The sequence below is a fragment of the Rhinopithecus roxellana genome, chromosome 9 (genome assembly GCF_007565055.1).
Source record: "Rhinopithecus roxellana isolate Shanxi Qingling chromosome 9, ASM756505v1, whole genome shotgun sequence".
NCBI classification, from domain to species: Eukaryota; Metazoa; Chordata; class Mammalia; order Primates; family Cercopithecidae; genus Rhinopithecus; species Rhinopithecus roxellana.
The window spans coordinates 125156671-125180694 of record NC_044557.1 but is presented as its reverse complement, the minus strand read 5'-3'; the positions used below and the strand labels follow the sequence as shown (position 1 = coordinate 125180694).

The 24024-nt window shown below is 47.8% G+C and overlaps 1 protein-coding gene across 1 annotated transcript in view; it reads right to left on the bottom strand.

The window, feature by feature from the left end:
* Window positions 1-12482, bottom strand: part of RP1L1 (RP1 like 1) — a 56683-nt gene extending 44201 nt beyond the window's left edge. The window contains exon 1 of the mRNA XM_030937281.1: window positions 12168-12482. The gene's annotated coding sequence lies outside the window, so the exon portion shown is untranslated. The remainder of the gene's footprint in view (window positions 1-12167) is intronic.
* Window positions 12483-24024: the final 11542 nt, after the last annotated feature.

Below are 24024 nucleotides of genomic sequence, written 5' to 3'. Positions count from 1 at the left end.
TTTTGGCTACTGTGAATAATGCTGCCATGAACAAGATGTACAAACAGCTTTTCAAGACCCTGTTTTCAATTCTTCTGGGTATATACCTAGAAGAGCAATTGCTGGATCCTATGAAAATTGTACATTTAATTTTTTGGAGTAACCTCCATTCTGCCATTCACAGCAGCTGCATCATTTTATATTCCTACCACGGTGCACAAGGAATCCAGATTCTCCACATCCTCGCCAGCATTTGTTATTTTCTGTTTTTTTTCTTCTTTCTTTCTTTTTTTTTTTTTTTTTTAGAGAGAGTCTCACTCCATTGTCCCGGCTGGAGTGCAGTGGCGCCATCTCGGCTCACTGCAACCTCCACCTCCTGGGTTCAAGCGACTCTCCTGCCTCAGCCTCCCGAGTAGCTGGGACTATAGGCATGTGCCACCATGCCCTGCTAACTTTTATATTTTTAGTAGAGATGGGATTTCACTATGTTGGCCAGGCAGGTCTCGAACTCCTGAACTCAGGTGATCCGCCCGCCTTGGCCTCCCAAAGTGCTGGGATTACAGGTGTGAGCCACCATGCCTGGCCAATTTTCTGTTTGTTTGTTTTTTTTTTTAATAGTACCTATTCTAATGGCTGCTATTGTTTTTCAGTTTAGATTCCCAGTGCCCCTTAGGGCTGCTCTGTTTATAAAGTGTCCTAGACAAGTCTGACACACAAGTGGGCTTGAGACCCACAGCTCTGAAACCCAGCAGTTGCAGCGTGTGTTCCAGCACAGATCTGCTATGCGTTTCCAAGCTTTTAAAATAAACATCACGAGGAACAGTGAGGCAGGTCTGGGAATATGCCATCCAAGGCCCTAGGTTCTCTGTCTCCTTCGAAGTGGCCCCCACGTCTTTGCCAGTAAAATGGGAGCTTCCAACCGAGAGGCAATGAGATCCATTTGGCCTTGCCATTCTCTGACTCTTATATGGGCTTAAGACCCTGACGGGGAACTTAGAATAATCACTGTGGCTGGGAAATCACTTAGATTGGCAGACACCGCACACCCAGGGGAATTAACACAATGTCCCCCGTTCCCAGCATTTATCCTCCTCTCTCCTGCGCATACCATCACTAGAGAAGCCCCTGATGGTCTCACCCTCACGGTTTCCCATGATGCTTCACAAGAGCTGCCAGGAAGCTTCAGGCCCAAAGACATCCACTGCTCAGGCAGGAGGGGCCAGCGCAGTGAGGGTGCAGGCCCTCCGCCCGCAGCCCTACTTTCACACACAGCTGCAGGGCCACGCCTGAGCCGAGACAGGAGCCTTCTCTGTGGAATAAAAAACCTTGTAGGGGTTTTCCCTTCCTTAGAAAATTCCTGGATTCACCGCTCCAGTGGATTCGCAAAGCTCTCACAGAGGAGGAAGCGTGAGATTCAAACAACCCACAGACATGACTTTCTTCCAGCAAAACCGATTCTACTCTCAAGTCCTTCTTCATTCTCCTCTTCCTCTTGCTGACCAAAGGCTTGTACTCATGGCCATTAGAGTTTCTTTCTGAAGCACTCGGGCATGTGTCGGGAGCCTACTCGAGGGACTACGACTATGTTCAGTTTAGCAGGAAACACAGCACACGATAGCAAGGCTTCAACCTTCATCTGTGAATCCTCAGGATCAAGGACTTTGCCTGAGAAAGACTGTGGCCAGCTGAGTCCCGTCGGCTGTGGTCTCACTGTGACCCGCTAGACCACAGCCTGCCCCAGCCAGGACAGGAGGCTGCTCGACGGTGGGTTGCTGTCCCTGGCTCCCAGAGAGCTCAGTGTTCTCTTGGGAAGGCTCACAAATACCTGTTTAAGAAGCTTCTGGCCAGGTGCGGTGGCTCATGCCTATAATTCCAGCACTTTGGGAGGCCAAGGCAGGCGGATCACTTGAAAGCAGGAGTTCGAGACCAGCCTGGCCAACATGGTGAACCCCATCTCTACTAAAACTACAAAAAAATTAGCTGGAAATTCTGCTGGGGCCCCTTTCTGGCTGTGCTTCAGGCTCCAGGACAACACGTGGGATTATAGATATGCAAGCAATTTCCTGATGCCCGTGACTCTTCCTGGAAGAAAGAGATCATGGATGCAGCTGATACTGTTGGCTGCCTCCCCTTCAGCCACCCCTGCACCACCTCTTTCTTGCTGTCACAAGTCTGTTTGGGTGGCCTGCAGTTGGTGGGTCCCTCTCAGCCACAGGGGTTGAACATGAGCTGGCCTAAGTCAATCAAGCAGTTCCATTCCCCTCATTGTAGGGCACGTGATCCAACCCTGGCCAATGAGAGGATTCTGAGAAAGTGCTTTCATCCATCAAGAGAGACACGAATTTGAGACTCATCTCCTCCTGCTTCTGGGGATTGTCATGTGTGTGTGGAATGCTGGGTGCTGCTGCAGCCCCCACATGATCATGAGGAGCAGGCCAAGAAAATCCCAGAGTCTGTACTCATGAAGCCAGAGAGTTAATCAACCCCAGACTTCCCTGCCTCTGGGCTTCTTGTTAGGACAACAAACCCCACATTCTTCAAGCCACTTTTAGCTGGGAATTTGGTTTCCCACAGGCAGAAGCATCCTAGCTGGCAAGAGTCTCCCAAAATACAGCTTTGACCAAAGGGGCCAACAAGACACAAAGCGGCGTCAGCCAGGGTGTTAAATTCCAACTTGCGTTATCCACATCTATGATAATGAGCTGTCACGTGACCAAGGCTGGCACGCCAGTGGACCCAGTGGCCGTTCTGTCACATTGGGGATGCAGGAACTGAGGCTTAGGGCAGTCATAAGAGCAAGACCTTGTGGTCTTTTTTTTTTTTTAATTGAGAGGGTGTCTCACTCTGTCATCCAGACTGAAGTGCAGTGGTGTGATCTCAGCTCACTGCCAACCTCTGCTGCCCAGGGTTCAAGTGATTCTTCTCCTGCCTCAGCCTCTCGAGTAGCTGGGACTATAGGTGCGTGCCACCACAACTGGCTAATTTTTTTGTATTTTTAGTGGACACAGGGTTTTGCCATGTTGGCCAGGCTGTTCTCGAACTCCTGACCTCAGGTGATCCACCTGCCTCGGCCTCCCAAAGTGCTGGGATTACAGACATGAGCCACCATGCCCGGCTGACTCCATAGTTCTTTACACTTTACAAAGTGCTTTTATGTAGATCATCTTACTTAATCTTTATAAAAATTGCCATTACTATCCCCATTTTATAGGTAAGCAAGTGAAAGCTAATGGGGAACATTAAGCCACTAATAGCTATAGTGTTTTATGGTTTGCAAAGTGCTCTGGGATAATGTGTCTAATTATCACCTTGAGGTCTAGTCTGTAAGGTAAAGGTTGATAAATCAGGAAGCAGGCTCAGAAGGAGCAACTGACTCTGCCAAGCTCCGCTAAACTCCAGGGCTGTTCTTCCCATACCAGAGGTTCTCACAGTGTAGGTCTTGGGTCGTCAGCCACAGCCTGGCCTGGGAACTTCTTAGAAATGCAAATTACCTGGGGGTGGAGCCCAGCAATCCCTGTTTTACCAAAACCTCCAGGTGGTTCTGCTCACACTCGCATTTGAGGAGCGCTGCAGTGCTTTCTGTGATTTGTCTAAAATGACCTTGCCAGGTGAATCTGGGGCCTTGGTCAAGGACCGAGTGCTCTTTCTAGCACAGCAAATTTATGCTAAACTAAAAAATAGTGTGGAACCCAACCACAGAAATAAAAGCTATGCTCGGGCTGGGCGTGGTGTCCAACGTCCGTAATCGCGGCACTTTGGGAGGCTGAGGTGGGCAGATCACAAGGTCAAGAGATTGGGACCATCCTGGCCAACACGGTGAAACCCCATCTCTACTAAAAATACAAAAATTGGCTGGGCATGGTAACACATGCCTGTAGTCCCAGCTACAGGAGGCTGAGGCAGGAGAATCCCTTAAACCCGGGAAGCGGAGGTTACAGTGAGCCGAGATCGCACCTCTGCACTCCAGCCTGGCAACAGAACGAGACTCCGTCTCAAAAAAAAAAAAAAAAAAAAAAAAAAAAAATGCTCAGAACTGTTGTTCCACGACTGTAAAATCTCGAGGCATACAGTACACAGTCACGCACCACACAATGGCATTTCTGTCAATGACAGACCTCATCAATGACAGTGCCGCATGAGATAATCATGGTGCTGCCTATACAGCTGTGCCATTTTTCAATCTTTTATACTGTATCTGTACTGTGTCTTTTCCATGTTTAGAAACACAAATATTTCACATCGTGCTGCAATTGCCTGTAGTACTCAGTATAGTACCATGCAGTACAGGTTTGTAGTCTTGGAGCAATAGGCTACAGTGTAGGGCCTGAGTGTGTAATAGACAACACCATCTAGTTCTGTGCAAGTGCACTCTATGATGTTTGTACAATCACACAGCTGTCTAACAACACAGTTCTCACAATGCATTCTCATCATGAAGCTACACATGACTCCACTATAAATAAAAGACTGTCCTTCAGGGTTAAAGGAAATTATTTTAGGACCAAGAAGCAGGGACTGGCCTGGTGCGGTGCCTCACGCCTGTAATCTCACACTTTGGGAGGCCGAGGCAGGCGGATCACGAGGTCAGAAGATGGAGACCATCCTGGCTAATACGGTGAAACCCCGTCTCTACTAAAAATACAAAAAAAATAGCTGGGCGTGGTGGTGGGCACCTGTAGTCCCAGCTACTAGGGAGGCTGAGGCAGGAGAATGGCATGAACCTGGGAGGCGGAAGTTGCAGTGAGCTGAGATCACGCCACTGCACTCCAGCCTGGGCGACAGAGTAAGACTCTGTCTCAAAAAAAAAAAAAAAAAAAAAAAGCAGGGACTGTAATATGATACACGTCACAGAGTGGACTCATAGAACTTAGAGCCCCAGCTAACAGTATGGCTGACAATATAGATACCCATCCAGAAGGGTTGGGGGCCTCTTCAGAAACTGATCCATCATGGGTGGTGGAGAGAAAGTGGATTATACATGTAGATCTCCTGTTATGCACCACACACTTGACGAATGAGGTGTCATCTAACTCAAATATTCCTTCCTGCTGGGTATAACCAGCCCCACAGTATCTTAAAGAATCTGGGACTTGGAAAGCGTCAATGAGTCGCCCAAGGTTCACGTAGCTAGTGAGTGGTGAAATCACTCTTTGAATGAAAGTCTGGTTTTCTCCAAATTCTAAATGTTTCTGGCTACCTCATTTTGGAATTGATCCTTCTGTATTGAAGAAAAAAAAGGGAAAAAAAGCCTTCAAAGCAGACCACGTCTGAACACCAAGGTTGCATCTGCAGCCTGAGGATGGCCGGCTCTCCACTTTGAGCCCAAGTCCCCCCCTGGTTCCCTATCTCCTCCCATCCTCCACGCATACCTGCCCTTCCTGGAGGTCATCATGCTCACTTTTGTAACTAGCACAGTGCCTAGCAGAGCTCTGAATAGAGCAGGTGTCCAGCTAATGTTACCTAAAGTATTTTCACACATTAATGTTGGAGGAAGGCTCCAGTCTTTGGGGATCGATGACTCCCCAGTGGGTGCCCAGTGCCTCAGGCCACTGTTGGACAAATGAACTCCCAGTCTAAGGCAGGGTGAAAACTCTTTTTGTTCCTGTGTGGTTGGATTGTATCAGCCCAGCACCTCCAGCAAGCCACAGAGTGGTTGCTCAAGAGATATTGTTGACAGATTGGTTTACTGACTAATTTATATGACATACTTATTCAGTGACACAGGTCTCTTGGAGGGAGTTCAGAGGAAAGTAACCAAGATGATTAAAGGATTGGAAAATGTGTTTTACAGGGAAAGGTTACAGGGACGGGTTATTTAACTTGGAGCTGAGAAAGCTGTTGAACACTGCAAGCACAGGCCATTGAGCTGGAAAGAACCAAAGGCTTGTTTAGTCCAACCCCCTTGATTTCCACCTAAGAGACCAAAACCCAGAAGCAGAGGAGCAGAGAACTCTATCGCCAGCCACAGGGGGTCTATGCTTTGTGACTGCAGGTCCAGGCATCCCTCCAAAACACCAGGTGTCTCCCTCCAGCACACACACACACACACGTGCACACACACACCAACACATGCATCACATGCACACACACACACATCACATGGGCACACACACACCTGTGCACACATGCACAGTCATGTGCACACACACACACACACAAACACCCCCACACATGTGTCACATGCACACACACCCGTATACACATGCACATTCATGTGCACACACCCATACCCACATCACATGTGGACACACACATCTGTACACACATGCACACTTACGTGCACACCCACCCACACACACACACATTAAGCACAGAGGTGCAAAAAACGGCAACCAGCTCTTCTTGTCCCCTCCTGTTAGAAGAGAGCAGCAGGCCTGTCTGAGGTCACTATAATTTGTAAGAGGATTTCTGGAAGATGTTTATATAACCGAGAGGGTACATAAAGAATGGTGTGGAGTGCCCATCTTGAAGGTGTGTTCTCACCATCTGAGATGCGTTTCTGGGCTGTACACCTCCCCCAGGGAAGGAGTCCTGGTGCCTTCCCACGACCTCCTCCAAGCTTTCACTGTGTAGCAGCTGGGGAGGGAGCCTGGGGCAGGGGGATGAGTTGGCTGTGGGGCATGGCCCCATGCGGAAGTACAGAGTGGAGGCACAGGGACAGTTAGCCGTAGCCACGCTGGACCTGGTCTGAGGAACCCAGTCTGGGCCATGGATCTCTGTTCACTTGCCGTTGGAACCACCGATCTCTCCTAAGCCTCAGTTTCTCCACCAGAAAACTGGGACAGGAGACTGGCACTTGCCCGGCCGCCGGGGGTGTGTTATTACCATAAAAAGAGCAGACCCCAGTCTGATTTTGTGGCCCTTCCATGACTTCATCTGTCCAGGTCCAGTCTCTTCAGCAGAAACGGGCCCAGGATGCCAGCCTGGACGCTGGGTAGAGAAAATTCAATGACCTCATTTATAGGGACCTTCCACGCCCCTTCCCTGCCACTCTCTCTTTTTTGCCCTGGATCTTCAGAGATTCTTGAAGTCTGGGTCTTCTAAGAAGCAAACTGGACCTCTCCCCAGAATCTGCTCCCACCCCAGCCGACCCCACCCTGCAGGAGTCAAGGGGCAGCGGCCCACCTCTCCCTCCTCTCCAAGAGCCCCAGGAACTCCTCGGGAGGGATTTCTCCCTCTCTGGCTCCAGCGACTACACTGTTCACCCTCCAGGTCCAGGTGGGAGAACCAGACAGGCTGTGATACTAACACCCTGTAACTCAACGAGCAGAAACCTGAAACTCCACTGCGCCGTGTTTAAACATGATCTGCTCCCAAACAGCCCAGCAGGCCTTGCAGAAGAGGCCCGACCTTGCATCACCACAAGCATCCTGTTCAAGATATCCCTCCCAGGCTCTCAGGCTGAAACGCCTCCCCACTTGCTGTGACTTCCAAGAGCCAAGACTCTCTGCCCCTCGGGTGGCTGGCTGACCCTGCGGGACATAGGCAGCTGCTGACTCACCGTCCTCCAGGGAGAACAAGGGCATGGCTCAGCTCCCCCGAGTCCCTAAGCCTCAGGGGGACGTCCTTCGGAGGAAAGTCAGGCCAATGTGGACACCGCCTCCTTCCCTGCCACTGGCTTAGCCCCCCTGGGCCGCAGGGCTGGCTACCCTCCTCCGGACAGTCCTCGGGGCCACTCTCCTTGGCCTGAGAGCCTGAGGCCCCAGTCCCTTGGGCAGGAGCCCAGCCTCCTGAGCTCCAACAGATGGTCCATTTGCACAGAGACCTGCCACCCTGGCCACTCTCCCCAGAGGGAGCTGGATTATGGCAAACCCAAGAGGATTAGTGCAGGAGGCCATCTGCAGAGAGGATAATTAGCTTAGTGGGGTTACACGGATTGTTCCTGGCCCTCTGCCCAAGGGTACACTTGTCAAGACTGTTAAACACAGCCTGGGGGCTTGCAGAGGAGCCCTCTGAGCACCAGCAACTCCCACCCTGTTCCAGCCATCTGGGTGGGCCATGACAGGCCTGCAGGATTGGGAGAGCGCCCCGCCCACCGTGGTACTGGGCAGGAACTCCAGGTCCTGAGTAGGGGACACCAGGGGAAAGGTGGGGAACTGTTTTCCATCTCCCAGAAGAAAGCAGAGAAGGAAACACGATGATATTGCATCGGACAGGAGGCAGCACACGGAGGGCCGAAAGAAGCAGCCGAGAAGTCAACCCGTCCTCAGCTGTTTTCTCCGCCAAAGTCGAACAGCAGCTTCCCCTCGGAGGGCCCTCCTTCTTCATTTCAGACAACAGGGATCATTTTGGTTTTAGGTTGGCAGCGCCTATGGGGAACCACGGGAGCCTGGAATTTTCAAATCAACTCTCTTGAAGGGCTAGAAATTTGTTTTTTTGTTTGTTTAGAATACACATGTTTAGGTGCAGGGCTGCCTGGAGGCAGGGGACACACTGTGACCTCCAGCCTGGCAGTTTCCTCTTTCCTCCCTAGAAATTAACTAGGTGGAAGGGCAGCCTGTGGAAGTTATGGGGACTCAGGATGTGTTGCCATCAAGAGGCAAAGATTTAGTGTATGTGTTGTCCGCATTGAACTGATCAGTTCCACAAATGATATAACTTAAGGCTGGCTTCTGGCTGACAGACACAGCAGGTCAGTCCCAGTGATCAGATGTGCGTGGATGTGGGCTCTGGGGTGCAGACCACACTGTAGGTGAAAGATAGGCTTGCCGAGGTAATTGTAATACGTTAGCACAAGCATCATCAAACACAGTAGTGATCAGCCAAAGTCCAGATGCTTCATGCAGAGCACAGAATACGAGTAGCGCAAAGGCATTTCAGATGATGTATGTTTGGTTCACATGTACTGAGCACCTACCTGCAAAATGTACAGCAGTCATTGCTATTCAGTAAATGCCAGTTCAACCAAATCCACGAACAAGCATAGAGTGGCAATAAAACATTTCACTAGCTTATTTTCCCCAAGGGAATGTGGGGAAACATTGTAAGTAAAGGGAAAATATAATTTGTTCACTGTCCACACTTATAAAGTAAGGAGAGTATACTTAGTGGCCTCAAAGTGGGGTTACCACATGTTTTATCAGCTAAACCAAGGCACTTTGGGGAGTGAAACAGGACATTATCAATTTCATCTGGAAGACAGGAGTAAACTGCGACTGTCCCCAGGCAATCAGGACCCAGGGCTACCTTACCTCTAAGAATGACCAAGTGTAATATCTCTGATTTTGTGGGTTGCATGGTCAAATAGCCTTTGTATTACAGAGAACCTACTTCAATGATTCAAAGCTGCAAGACAGTAGCTAGAACTTTTGAACCTGAGCCTCAGAGGTCTTTGTACCAACCAATAAGAGATTCATGACTCAATGTTTCCCAAACACCTACTATGTTCCACCTGCCCTCTTAGCCACTACTGAATAGGGAAAGAAACCTCGGAGAAGCCAACATCAAATTGGAGCCGCAAGAGATAAGCCAGCAAGTCAAATACCAGTCCTAGACTTTGACAACCCTTCTGAGTGGCTGAAAGCAGAACATGTAAAGGGACTATTACTGACAGTAAGTGCTATACATATTCCAAAGCTGGAAAGACTGTCATGATTGGAAGGAGGACACTATTCTTGAAGTATGAAAAGGAGAGGGCATGCTGATGCAGATGAAGTAGCATATCTGTGCATGAATTTACACCCTCTGCTCCAATTTCATTGCCATGAGGGACCAAATGAAACAAAGGAACAACAAAAAGATATAACTAGGGTTTCCCCCTACACTCCCAAAAGGCAAACATCTCTATTGCCCAAAATTAGAAGAAAAGCACAAAGCAGTGAGTAGGGCTGAGACCACAGGCTGGTTGGGCTCCTCCATACCTTTCAGACACAGAAGCTGTAAAAGGAAATGCTGACCCCTGTATGGGGGCATGGCTTTATGATACTAGATGTCTGCCAGTGGATCAGGGGTTGCCCATGGATCATGTGGCAATGGTTGAAGACATTTTTGGTGGTTTCAGCTGGAAGGGGGAGTGCTACTAACATCCAGTGGATAGAGGCCAGGGACACCGCTAAACACTCTGCAATACACAGGACAACCCTCTGTATAACAAAGGATTACCCAGTCCCAAATGTCAGCAGTGATGAGATTGAGAAACCCTGGTTTATAGGAAGCCATTGGTATAATACACGTAAACTATCTGAAATACATTTGTGCTACTCATATTCTGGGCTCTGCATGAAGAATCAGGACTTCAGCTGAAAACTACTGGGTTTGATAACCTTTATTCTAACTTATAAAAATTACCTGGTTTCTAAGAAGCCATTGGTATTATAAGTAAGAGGGATCAAAAAGATTCAGCCGCATGGCTGGTGACTGGGTCTAGAATATCCCCCAATATATTTGCAGAAGAAGAACTCCCAAAATGTCACTAGGAGACTCGGTTCTGACTAGGGAACTGCATGAGGGCTGCCACAAAACTACTACCCAGGGAGGGTAGCAGACAGAGGGGGAGAGAAAACAGAACAAAAGCAAACCCCCTACTGTAGGTGAGCCTGAAACCAACATTTAAAATCACATGACAAACATGATGTAAAGAAAGACAGTCAACAAAATCAGCAATGAGAACATGAATTCACTCCAAATGAAACTAATTTCATGGGATGGTCTGACAAAGACTTAAAATGTGCCTTATCTGGAGCTAGAGGGGTAGACGGGAGAGCTCTGGAGGAGAGAGGCTTCATAATTATCATACAGCAGCCACGGTCTAGAGTTTCAAAAACCCTAGGTGGTAGGTATTATCATACCACTTTCCATATGAGGAAACCGAGTCATGGAAATGAGAACTGATTTACCATGGCTGGTGTGTGGAGGAGCCAGAAGTTGGGTCTAGGCAGTTTGGCATTGGCCTCCACGCATCTCATCAATACGCTGCGCTTTGGGTGGAGAGAACAGCATAGCCCCAAGAAGGGATTTTAGTAAAGCAATAAGAAAGAGAATGAAGCGTCAAAAAGGGAATGGAGAGAGAAGAGTCAAGAAGTGGGAGGGCACAGCAGCATGAAAACAGGCCACGCGTGTTTGCAGGGTGCGGGAATGGTAACCCAGCCATGGTTGCTGAGACACCCAGGAGAAGAAAAGGGAAATGGCACCAGTTCTTGGCAGTGCAGGGAGCCCTGGTGGCCTTCAAGAGAGCTGTTCAGTTGAGAGGAGAGGGCAGAAGAGAGACTATAGGTGAGAAGGTGGTGGGGAAATAGAGGCAGGAATTACAAACCTTTTGTTTGGGAAGTTTGCCAGTGCAAGGCGGGAAAGAACCAAGATGGTAGCCAGAGCAGGCAGCCTGTGCCTGCCTAGGGACAGAAGGAAGCGGCCAGTGATGGGGAGAGACTGAGGATGCAGGAGGGAGGGGACAATGCAGGTCCTAAAAAGGTGAGAGGAGGAGCCACAGCTTGTTACTGGGGCCTGGTTCCTGGGACTGGTATGTAAACCCAGCCACGGGGCATTTATGCACTGAGTAAGAACTACAGTGGGCTCCACATCACCTGGCACAGCCCAGGACAATGCATCCTCTGGACCATCACTTCCTCAGCTGTTCTCAAGGGAATTCTGCCACCACAGGCCCTCCTAGGGATGGGATGGTTTTCCACAACTGCCGTTGCCAGGCCATCATTCTCACACGTGGACACAGCCCCTCCTTCCCTCAAAGGGCACACCCACTGTCAGGTTCCACCACCATTGGCAGCTCCTTGCTGCTGTTGTCCTCAAACCTCATGGACTCACTCCCTCACATGAGGAGTTTGGCACCTGGCCGTGCAGAATCTCCCTTTTCACTTTAGAAATGCCACTGTTCCTTGATGCCCCTATGTCTGTGTGGCACCCAGCCCACAACCTGGCCTCATATCCCCTCAGCTCAACACCCTCCATCCACACTCCAGCTCACCAACTCACTCCCCATCCGTTCTCCAGGCTTTATCACCCAGAAGTGACCAGCTCTAGAAACCTAAACTCAAAGAGCTCAGCCTCAGGCCACAGTCTCCTATGCGTACAGCTCTCTCCTCTCTGGCTCTCAGCACAGGACTGCCCGATAGCCTTTCAGCCATGCTGCTCCCGTGCTTTCTCCTGCTTCCTGGCTCTACCGAGGCTCTCTGCCTAGCCCCATTGTCATGGGACACACTTCGTATACTCTCTTGCAGATCAATGCAACGACCTACCTTCCTCTCCTCCAGCACCAGTTGGAAGCTTCTGGAAGAATTCGCTCACTTCTGTGGATTTAAGTTACTTCAAATTCACGGTCTCAGCATTAACTGAGACTTTGATTCATTTCCTCAATGTTTTTCTCATTCTCTGGTTCAGTCTTCGATGCTCTTTTCAAGGTTTCTCTCATTCTGTGGTCAGGTCCAGCCCTCACAGTTGCTACTCCAAATCTTCACCAGCTTCCCCGAGTCACCGTCTCCGTGGACCTTTGGGCAGGATAATAGGAGGTGAGCTATTATTAACATTGTTCCTCTGCTAGTTGCAGAGGAACAGCAAATCTCCCTGAAAGAAGCTGCTCTGTGTCCCGTTATAGTTCTGTCTCTATGATTGCCTTTACCCAGACACCACAGTAAGCAACATTCTGCAGTCACGTGAGCTCAGATTGACTTCAACAGGAAATCCACCAAGTCTTTACTGCAGAGCTGAGGTGGTTGCTGTGGTTGGATTAGGAGTTTTGTCTTCTTGTTGCCATCTGGATTCTTCTCTTTCCTCCCCCTCTGCACCCCTCTTTACTCCTGGATGGGAAAGATGCTCATTTTTCTTCTCCTTACTTTTGAGAAAGCTCCCGGCTGCAGGCAGCCAGGCCATGCATGAGTGGCCTCTACAGGGCGCCATCGCTGGGGGTGTGGCTCACAGGACCCCTCAGAGCTCCCCGCTGGACACAGCTCCCCAAGTGTCTGATCTCTAAGGCCAGACCAATCCTAGAATGAGTGGCAGGGCTTTAGAACAGTGCTTCTAAAAGGAATTGCAGCTAACAGTGAGTTGTGGGCAGTTTGTTACCTACACAAAATGGGATAAGGACAGACATCGTGGGTATGCATTTAGAAGCTTAGAACAATTTGATGTTGTGGTGATATCCAAGTGCAAGAATGCTTGGCTCATATTTTGTGTGTCTAATACATTTTTAAATAATTTCTTTCATTGTATTCTTTTAAGTACTGACCGATAATAGATTCACAATTTTTAAACCCAACAAATAGGTTCTTCTTTCCCAGGTGTCATTGGAGAAGCACATATCTGCCCTGGGAGCCATCATGTCTTTCCTCTTTCTTTGGAGGGAGCCACCAACCTGGCTCACACCTTTACAAGGCTGGCACCCACACTGTAGTCGGCTTCAGCCCCCATAACACAGGACCACAGACTGGGGGCTTAGATAGCAGAAACATATTTCCTCACAGTTCTGGAGTCTGAAAGTCCAACTTTAGGGTGTTGGCAGGGCTGGTTTCTCTGGGAACCTCACTCCTGTCCTGTAGACGGCCGTCTTCTCCCTGCGTCCTCACATGGCTGTCCTTCTGTGAGTGTCTGTTTCCTAATCTCCTCTCTTTGTAAGGACATCAGTCCTATGGGATTAGGGCCCTTCCCATATGACCTTATTTTACCTTATTTACTTCCTTAAAGACTCTATCTCCAAATACACTCACATTCTGAGGAATGGGGGGTTAGGACTCCAACATGTAAGTTTGGAAGGACATGATTCCCCCCTCACACCATGAGTTCACACACTCGGGGCCCAGTCCTCCCAGCTTTTCATCCTCTCTGTGTGACTCCCACGGTCCTCAGCAGCTCAGCTCTCCCCTTTCAACAGAACCACAGATAAGAGCGGACTCGAGAACCTGGGCTCATTTCCGAAGTGCCCGACCAGTTGTAAACTGGTAAACCCCCAGGGCTGCTGTTGGCCAAATTACTATCATCAGGGGATTCTTTCTTTCATTAATTCAACAAATATGGATCTGGTTTTTGCTTATGTGTCTGACACTGTTCTAGGTACAAGAGATACCAAATAAACATGCAGTGCTCTCACGGGCTAAGGTTCTAGGGTCTCCAGTTCTTCCTTTCACCTCTCAGCCTCCCAGGATCGCTCCCTCCTTTCCAAAGGCTGCTTCAGGCCAACCCTCCCCAGCCTCTGACCTCCCAGCCACAGCCTCCACTCCAGGAGAGGCCTTGACGGGAAGTCCTCCAGCCAGTGTGCCAGCTCTCCCAGGCATACAGAGGACAGGCTTCGATGAAATTAAGTTTCCACGTGGGTCTGAGTACTGCAGGGCCACTCTTGGAACCACTGGTGTCCTGTTCTCTACAGACGAACATCCAAACCTCTGTAGACCCACCCCCGCCTCCACAGTGACATCATCTCTGCCTCTTTTGTAAAGTGGAAATCAGACTGAGGTCTCTCTCTTTTCAGAGATTCAGGTAAACAGGCTCCAGCCCTATCTTACTGGATAGGGAACTTGGCATCTCTCCGCAGATCCATGGGGGCATTTGGGGGTTAACGCTTTCACCTAGTTAGAACCAAGTCTGGTTTACTATGGCCAAATTTCTCGTCTATCATCTGTTGGAATCAGGAAAGGCAGCTGGGGTTAGCTCACAGCCCTGCAAGGGAGGACCTTTGAGGGTGACCAGCATGCAGCCCTGCACACCAAGCCCTCAGGCTCAACCCTCCTTGCATTGAGGAGTGTCCTGGTGGCATCTTCCCTGGAACTCCCTACTGCCTCCACTTCACTCTTGCCTCCTACCTCTTCACTAAGAGCCCCAGCTCCCCACCTCTCCTACCCTCCTAGTGTCCTGCCACATCTCTTTTCCAACCAACATTTCCTTATCCCCAGGCAGAAGGTCGATGCCACTGTGGCAGAGGGTGTTGGCTGTCCATGTGACTTCTCTACCTCCTTCCTGGCTGGAGAAGCTACTTTTGTCCAGATATTGGAGCCTCACTCCTTCTTACATAGAGCCCTGAACCAGCACTGGCTCCAGGAATTGCCCACAGCCATCCTTCCACAACCAAAGAAGCTATTTAAAACAAACTAAAAACCAAAGCTATTAAAATAAGCCATTAAAAAGAAATTATTAAAAACAAAAGACTCTCACCGGGGTGCATGCCCTAGCGCTAAAGCTCACTTCCACACTGCACTTTCCCACACTAAAGTGAGGGTGGTGATAGGGATGTCTCCTCTCAACCTCCCACCACTGCCCACCACTTTGCCCACATCACCATTGGTCCCATCACCCTCCCACTTCCCCTGACTCCGGGCAGAGTGATCCCCAGCCAGCCCCAAGTAGCTCATCTCCTCTCTCTCTGCTGGACCCTCAGTCCCCAGTTAGTCCTGCTCTATGTCGGGTGCAGAGTCACCTTTTGCAGCCAGCTGTCACATCTGGGTCAGGGCCTACCTCTCCTCCATCCCAGTCCCCTGAGGGTTCTGTCTTCACATTCCAGGTGCAGGCTGGTGACATGGTGTACTCCTCCCTTGTCCTGGAAGCTCTGGACACCTGCCTGGGTGCTTTCATTTGACAAATACATTGGAAGGGTCAACTCCATGCCAGGCACTGCTGTGGGCACAGGTCCCCGCAGGGAGCAAAGCCAGGCCCCTGCTTTCCTAAGTAACACCCTAGTGGGGAAGACAGACACATACTAAGCAGCCCAGGGCAAGGGGTAACCTGCTGGGGAGGAGGATGAAGCTGGGTGGGAAGATGAGAGGAGGGGGAGCTGTTGCAGAGGCGTGCTTGGAGGATGCAATCTGAGGATGTGACATTGGATGAAGGCTTGGCCAAAGTGAGCTGGCCAAGCAAGCACCAGTGTTCTGGACAGGAGAAAAAGGCACAAATGCATGAGCAGGAGCACGGCCACAGCATGGAAAGCCCAGCAGTGGGGATTCAGCAGAGGAGATCACGCCAGATGGTGCCGGAAGTCAGGGCAGCGTCATATAAGCCCTCACAGGCCATCTCTGTAGCTCATGCTCTTAGCAGTGTGGCTACTGTTAAGGGCTCAATAAACATTTGTTGAGTGAGTGAATGAATGAACGCCTGCTTTGAAGCATGCTTAGGTTGATTGTGTCCTGAAAATGGCCTTTCTGGACTGTTTATCTTCCCCTTGCCACCTCCAGGGGCCTGGGCTTATGGTAACCTGGGAGCAAGGCCTGTGTTCTGGCTGCTCCTTCCCCAGAGAAATGAAGGTTGCCGACCTGTCTAACAAGCTGCGAGCTCACAAGTCCAAACTGATGTTCTGAGAAAGTGTCCACCATGGGGTAGACTCAAGTTCCAGCACCATGATTTGTCCTTGACGGGAGTTCCTTTTATGTGAATGAGAAGGCTTCCCAGCCCCCACCCCCATGCTCCCACCCTCCCCCAGTCCTGGAAAAGTCTCCCAAGATGACGGCCTGACGGTCCCTTTCTCAGGGACCTGAGAGGAAGTAGGAGGTGCAACTCACATGGGTGACAAAAGGAGACATCCTGAGGCCTCAACGCCCCCACTTCCTGGCTCTGGCAAATCACTTTACTTCTGTGAACGAGAACCCCTTGCTGCCTGGGCCACCTCACAACCTCATTTGACCCAACCTGAGCCAAAGCAATTCAGGCCTATAGCACCTAGTGCAGCTATGTGGAAACCTAAGCCCAAGCAACAGCGGCTCAACCCAAATGTGGGTGTTTCCTTCTCATACATCATAGAAAGTCCAAGAGTTAGGAATCAGTGACCAGTGCAGCAAGCCTTGGCTGTCACCAGGGACCCTGGGATGGGATGCCCATTCATGTGCTTGCAACATGACTGCCAGAGCTCCAGCAATCATCCCAGCATTCCCTGCTGGAGGAAAGAAAGGGATAAAAGGTAAATGGGCTTCCCAAAGCCCAGAAAAGCTGTCAAGGATCATGTCACATGACTAGTCCAATCTGCAAGGGAGGCACTGAAATGTCATTTTTTTTTTAACAGTGTACGTTGCTCTTGGCACCCCCACCCCGCCCGCCCCACAAAATGGGAATTCTCTTGAAAAAGGACTAGGAGAGAACAATACTGGATGGATCACAAGCAGTGTCTGCCACAATCTACCCTCTGGAGTGACCCTTCAGCCATAAACATCTTTTTCATATTCACCTACAATTGGCTCTTCCACTAAGGAATAGACAGGGTCTCTGGGAAGGCTCTCCTCTCTATCAAGTCTAGATGTGGTCCTTGTAGTTCTAAAAAGTCAAAATCGAAGAGTCTGTCCCTAGCGTGTCCCATACACAACGGCAGAAAAGGAAGGGAACTGTAGTAAAAGCTTCCTTCAAGAAAAGAGAACTGGCCAGGCGTGGTGGCTCACACCTGTAATCCCAGCACTTTGGGAGGCCAAGGCAGGCAGATCAACTGAGGTCAGGAGTTTGAAACCAGCCTGGCGAAAACCCCATCTCTACTAAAACTACAAAAATTAGCTGGTCATGGTGGCAGGTGCCTGTAATCCCAGCTACTTGGGAGGCTGAGGCAGGAGAATCGCTTAAACCTGAGAGGCAGAAGTTGCAGTGAGTGGAGATTACACCACTGCACTCCAGCCTGAATGACAGAGCCAGACTCCATTTCAAAAACCAAAACAACAACAACTATTTAAAAAAAGAGAGAGACAGAGAATAATGGGAAACACTCAGCAGCCACTGGGCCATGACAATTATCAAATACTCTTGAACAGAAATAATGAGGGGTTTCTGTCTTGGCAATGGATTACATTCTTTGGTTAAAACCAACCTGGCCAATTTGGCTCCAGCTTCTGGGTGAATCTCCCTTAATCATTAGTCCTCCATTGCTTTTTCTCTGGAAGGTTTCTCTTGGTCTATTATAAAGCTAGCTTGGTCTTCCTAGTTTTATCTCAGAAGAGTGTTTGGGAGGATAACCTTCTTTATAAATGCACAGCTTTTAAAGCCTACCTCTTATTCATTTGGGTTTCGAGGTTCTCAAATAGTTTCAGAGATTTAAAGAGTTAAAGGATGTTGCGGGTCAGGTTGGGTTTTCTGTAGTGAAATGGTTCTCTCAAAACTTAGTTCACTTTAGTTGTAATTGCTTCCAGTTGATTTCATGCAAGTAACACGTGGAACCAAAGATCTTATCCAGGTATAATTTTTGGGGCTGAAGCTGCTTGTCTTTTACTTATTGGACATAGCCACTGTGCAATCACCCATTCCCTAGCACTTAAAATATAGCTACCAACTTGAGGTAATTTCTAAACCAATAAGCTCCAGCTGGAAGGTTAAAGCCTGTCTTTGCCAGAAGACCATTGCTTTGTCTGATGAGATAGCTCCTTTATCCCACTGTGGCTGCCATTTTGAAATCACTACTTATACATTGTTCAATTTGGGGTATAGAAGCAGTTAGGCTGCGTTGATCCTGCAGGATTCCAACTTGTAGTGTTCTCCTCTGTACACTTAGGTTTATAGCAGCTTATGCACAATAGCTAAAAGGTGGAAGCAACCCAAGTGTCCATTGATGGAGAGGTGGATAAACATGATGTGGTAAATACGTACAATGAAATATCATGCAACCTTTAAAAAGTAGACAATTCTGACACATGCCACAGCATGGATGAACCTTGAAGACATGAGACTAAGTGAAATAAGCCAGTCACAAAAGGACAAATGCTACATGATGTGTGAGTACTGCAAGTACTCACTTATATGAGGTCCCTAGAGTAGTCACATTTATACAGACAGAAGGTAAAATGGGAATTGCCAGAGAATTGGGAGTTAGTGTTCAATAGGTACAGAGTTCTAGTTTGGGAAAATGGAAAGAGCTCTGAAGATGGGTGATGGTGATGGTTGCACAACAATGTGAACGTACTGAATGCTATAATACAGCACATGTAAAATGGTTTAAATGGTACATTTTATGCTATATTTATTTTGTCACAATTTTTAAAAGTCATCTTAAATAAACATATGAACAACAAAAATTGCAGTGATTTCGGTCAATATAGATTACAGATCACAGGTAGAGGATGTGTCTTCTAGAAAAGCAGTATTTGGCCAGGCATGGTAGCTCATGCCTGTAATTTCAACACTTTGGGAGGCTGAGGTGGGAGGATCACATGAACCCAGGAGCTCCAGACTAGCCTAGGCAACAAAGTGAGACCTCATCTCCACAAAAAACAGAAAATTTAAAAACATCAGCCAGGTTTGGTGTCATGCTTGTGTGGTCCCAGCTACATGGAAGGCTGAGGCAGGAGGATTGCTTGAGTCCAGGAGGTTCAGGCTGCAGTGAGCCATAATTGCACTACTGCACTCTAGCCTGGACAACAGAGCAAGATCCTGTCAGAAAAAAGAAAGGAAGGAAGGAAGGAAGGAAGGAAGGAAGGAAGGAAGGAAGGAAGGAAGGAAGGAAGGAAGGAAGGAAGGAAGGAAGGAAAGGGAGAGAGAGAGGGAGGGAGGGAGGGAGGGAGGGAGGGAGGAAGGGAGGGAGGAAGGAAGGAAGGAAGGAAGGAAGGAAGGAAGGAAGGAAGGAAGGAAGGAAGGAAGGAAGGAAGGAAGGATTTCTATCTATTTCTATTTGCAGACTGTCCCACCCTAGTCCAAACTTATTTCTCTGTCTCTGAACTTCACTGCTAGCAATCTGGATTCTTCCTACCATATTCTGCAATGCTACAGCCTTGGTTAGTGTGTGGTACATGACCCAAGGTACAGCAGGTGACACAGTTTTTTAAAATGTTTTCAAATGCATCACAAGGTCACTAGCTTTTAGTCTGTAATGTTTGATATATTAATATTTCTCTACCTACCTTCTTCATTCAGTCCCTGTCAAACATTAGCTTCTTTTACTTATGGCACCCCACTTCTGGTACCATAGTCATAAGTTAGGAGATGTTAGAGCTGTGAGTACCATGACTTAAGTATGGTGGCTTAAATATGAAAGGGTTAGTTTTTGTCATCTGATGAGAAGTCCAGGTATAGTCACTGCTGGTATTGGTTCAGTGTCCCATGGTGTCAAGGTCAAGTCCTCTCTGATTAGATTGGTCTTTTCCCTTATGATCCTAAATACGTGCTGAGGCCTCAGCCATAGTGCCCATGTCCCAGGTAGGAAGAGAAGGAGAAAAAAAGGCAAAAACGTGTGTCCCAGCTGGGAATACTCTTCCTAAAAAATCTCTCCTGATATTCCATCTAAGAAGTCCTGCTTATATTGGGAGTAATTTTATCATAGGACCACTCCTAGCCAAAATAGAGGCTGAGGAAGGTAGCTTTTGGCTGAGCCTATTGCTTTACCTGCCCCTCCTCCACAAACTGTCAGGGTCCGTTAGGAAGACAAAAGTAGAGAATAAATATTGGAGGACATAAGCATTCTTTGTATCTTCACTAAAGAAACTCAGGTTCTCTTGACACCATAAGCCAACGGCTCCCAGCTGGTCTGTCCACTGTCCTATTAGACTGCTCTCACCTTTTCCTTGGTCATTCTTAGTAGGTAGAAACACTGTTTTGGGTTGCTTTATTATTTTATGTATTTCCTCTACATTTAAATATGCTGTATTTGTAAACAAAAAGTTACTTGTAAATAAAAAGTTACTTGTTCCATATAAGTCCCTTAGGGCAGTATATCAACTAGGGTTCTCCAGAGAAGAAGGCCCAGTGGGATGGATAGATTGATAGGTTGTAGAAAGATAGATGATTGACAGATAGTAGTTAATTTATGGATAGATAATTGATAGATAATAGTTAATTGAATGTTAGATGCTAGATAGAGAGATGATATAGAAAGACGATAGAAAGACAGATGATAGATGATTGATAGAAAATAGATAATTGATGGATAGATGATTGATAGGTAGGTAGATAGACTGTAGATAGATAGGTAATAGATGATAGATAGATAATAGATACATAGATGGATGATAGATGATGGATAGGTAGATAGATGATAAATGATGGATAGATAGGTAGGTAGATAGATAACAGATAATTAGGAGATTTATTTTAAGGAACTGAATTGGCTTGTATGATCACCTTAGCTGGCAAGTCCAAAATCTGCAGGGCAAGCTTGCAGGCTGAAAGCTCAGGATGAAGTTGATGCAACAATCTTGAGGCAGAAATGTTTCTTTTTCATGAAGTCTCAATTTTTTAAGGCCTCCTTTGAGGCAGAATTTTTTTTTTCCAGGAAACCTCAATTTTTGTAAGGCCTCCAATCAGTTGAAGGGCTGGAAAAAATGGAGGTTTCCTGAAAAAGAAACATTTCTGCCTCAAGACTTCCGCCTTACTCACAATATTGTGAGCAATCTCCTTAATTTAAAGTCAACTCATTATAGATGTTTACCACATCTGTAAAATACCTTCACAGCAACATCTTGATTCATGTTTAATTCAATTCCTGGGTACGACAGCCCAGTCACATTGACACATGCAACTGACCATCACAGGCAGGTAACATGATACAGATGAAGCAGGACTAATACAAGATCAGAGGCTTCAGTTAGAATCCTGACCTTGATACCTGACTACTGATGCCCCCTTTGCTTCTCTGAACCTCATTCTGTTACCTGGAAAAGTTGAGGGCTTGGGCGAAAGGATCTATGTGCTCACTTCCAGATGGAATACTTTTAGATAATGTGACCATCCCAATATACCTTCTTATATTTCCAGCATCCAAGTTCACGTCTTAGCAGGGGCTCAATGATGATGACAATGAAGATGATAAAAACCGTATTGACGTTGATAATGATGATAGAGAATATAAAGGGAAAAATTAAGGTCGAATCTTGCATGCAACCAAGGATAGTCAAAAATCCCTGTTGTATAGATGATTCTTGTAGCTTGAAGCAAGTGGTGAAGTAAACTCTGCTTTAGCACTAACTGGAAGCCTAAATGTCAAGCCCTACCTGGAAAACTCCTGAATCCTGCAGCAGCATTGATAGTATGACCAATTGTTAAGATTAAGTGATTTTTGCACAAGATATTTAATCCCTCTATGCTCAATTTCATCATATATCAAATGGGAATGTTAATAATTATATTCATCTTATAGAACTGTTGCAAGGATTAAAAGAGATAATGTATCTAAAGCTCTTGAAATAGAACTATCTACTAACAAAAAACACTCTTCACTGTCGTTTTGTAACTCTGTGAGGTTTTTATTTCATTTTTATTACCAAACAGGCCGTTAGGATAGGTAAACTGAGATCCAAATATTCATCCCACACCCAGTAAATGGGAAAAGATGCCACAGATGCCACTAGGCTCAAGCCTGCCAGGCCATGTGACTTTCGCATGGCTCTCAGACGAGATTTGAGAATGTCCATGTTTCTTTAGCAAGAGAACATTGAATGTGGCCAACATGAGTCAAGAACATGGTGGGCTCTGTCCATAACCAGTTTTTGCCATCGACATCACTTTGTGATTCTTTTGATTATTCACCAGTAAACTTGTACTGAGTCCCAGCCACCATCCAGGCCTGCAGTGGGCACCAGGGCTCCAGAGGTGACTAAGACATTGTCCATGCCCTTGCAGGACCAGCAGGCTATAGGGGGAAGCCACCATTCAATCAATATACAAAGTGCAATGTCGTGAGAGCCATGACAGAAATGAGCACAGCCATGCAACACACAATTGTGCCTACTATGTGCCAGGTATGTACAGCGATAAATAACACAGTGATAAATAAAACAACATGCCCTCTTTGTCTTACAATCCAGGAGAAAGCAGCATTAAAACAATCATCTACATGAAATGAAAAAGTTACAACGTGCAAAGTGCTACTGGGGGTGCATTTAGTGCTACAGGAGTATGTGACAGGGACTCAGGAAAAGTTTCCTTGGAAAGGGGATGATTAAGCTGAGACATGAAAAACCAGCAAGAGTTATCTAGATGAGCAAGGGAGGAAAGAGCATTCCAGGGAGAGAGGGCAGCCAGCAAAGTCCTGGAGGGAGTGCGGGTGAAGCCAAGGCCAGTGGGCGAGAGGCCAGTGTGGGCTGGAGAAGAAAGAAGGTCACACGAGGCTGGACAGCCACATGAAGGCCTTGGGGCTTATGAATGAGCAGCCATGGAAGGTTTGGATGAAAGAAATTAACGTAGTCTAATTTCATATACGCATATATTTGTGTGTGTAGAGAAAGGGGAGAAGGTGTAATTTACATAAAATAAAATTCAGAGGTCTTAAGTGAGACGTATATATACCAGGGTAACCACCTCCTGAAACATGATTGCCACACAGCAGCACCCTATCGAGTGCTCTTGTCAATACCAGTCCATAATTAGATTTATTTTTTTAGTTACCTCTGGCAACAGTGTGGAGAATGGATGGTGTAGGTGTGGGGGTGGGGGCTGGCAAGAAATGGCAATGAACTCTACTTGGGGTGGCAATGGGATACAGAGAAGAGAATGGGCTCAATAAATATTTAGGAGGCCGAGTTCCCAGAGCTTCAAGATAGCTAGAAAGGAGTGAGGGCGAGGAGTCAGGAATGAGGTCTAGTCCACCGGGTGTGGTGGCTCACACCTGTAATCCAAGAGCTTCTGGAGGCCAAGGCAGGGAGATGGCTTGAGGCCAGGAGTTTGGGACCAGTCTTGGCAACATGGTGAGACCCCGACTCTACAAAAAAAATTAAGAATAATGGCCGGGCGCGGTGGCTCAAGCCTGTAATCCCAGCACTTTGGGAGGCCGAGACGGGCGGATCACGAGGTCAGGAGATCGAGACCGTCCTGGCTAACACGGTGAAACCCCGTCTCTACTAAAAATACAAAAACTAGCCGGGCGAGGTGGCGGGCGCCTATAGTCCCAGCTACTAGGGAGGCTGAGGCAGGAGAATGGCGTAAACCCAGGAGGCAGAGCTTGCAGTGAGCTGAGATCCGGCCACTGCACTCCAGTCCGGGCGACAGAGCCAGACTCCGCCTCAAAAAAAAAAAAAAAAAAAAAAAAAAAAAAAAAAAAAAAAAAATTAAGAATAATTATCCAGGCAGGCAGTGTGCACCTGTAGTCCCAGACACTCGGGAGGCTGAGGCAGGAGGATCACTTGAGGCCAGGAGTTGGAGGCTGCAGTGAGCCGTAATCATGCCACTGCATGGCTTAAGCAGTGAAGGACACCTGATGAGCCAGGGTTGAAGAGGGATCTGGAG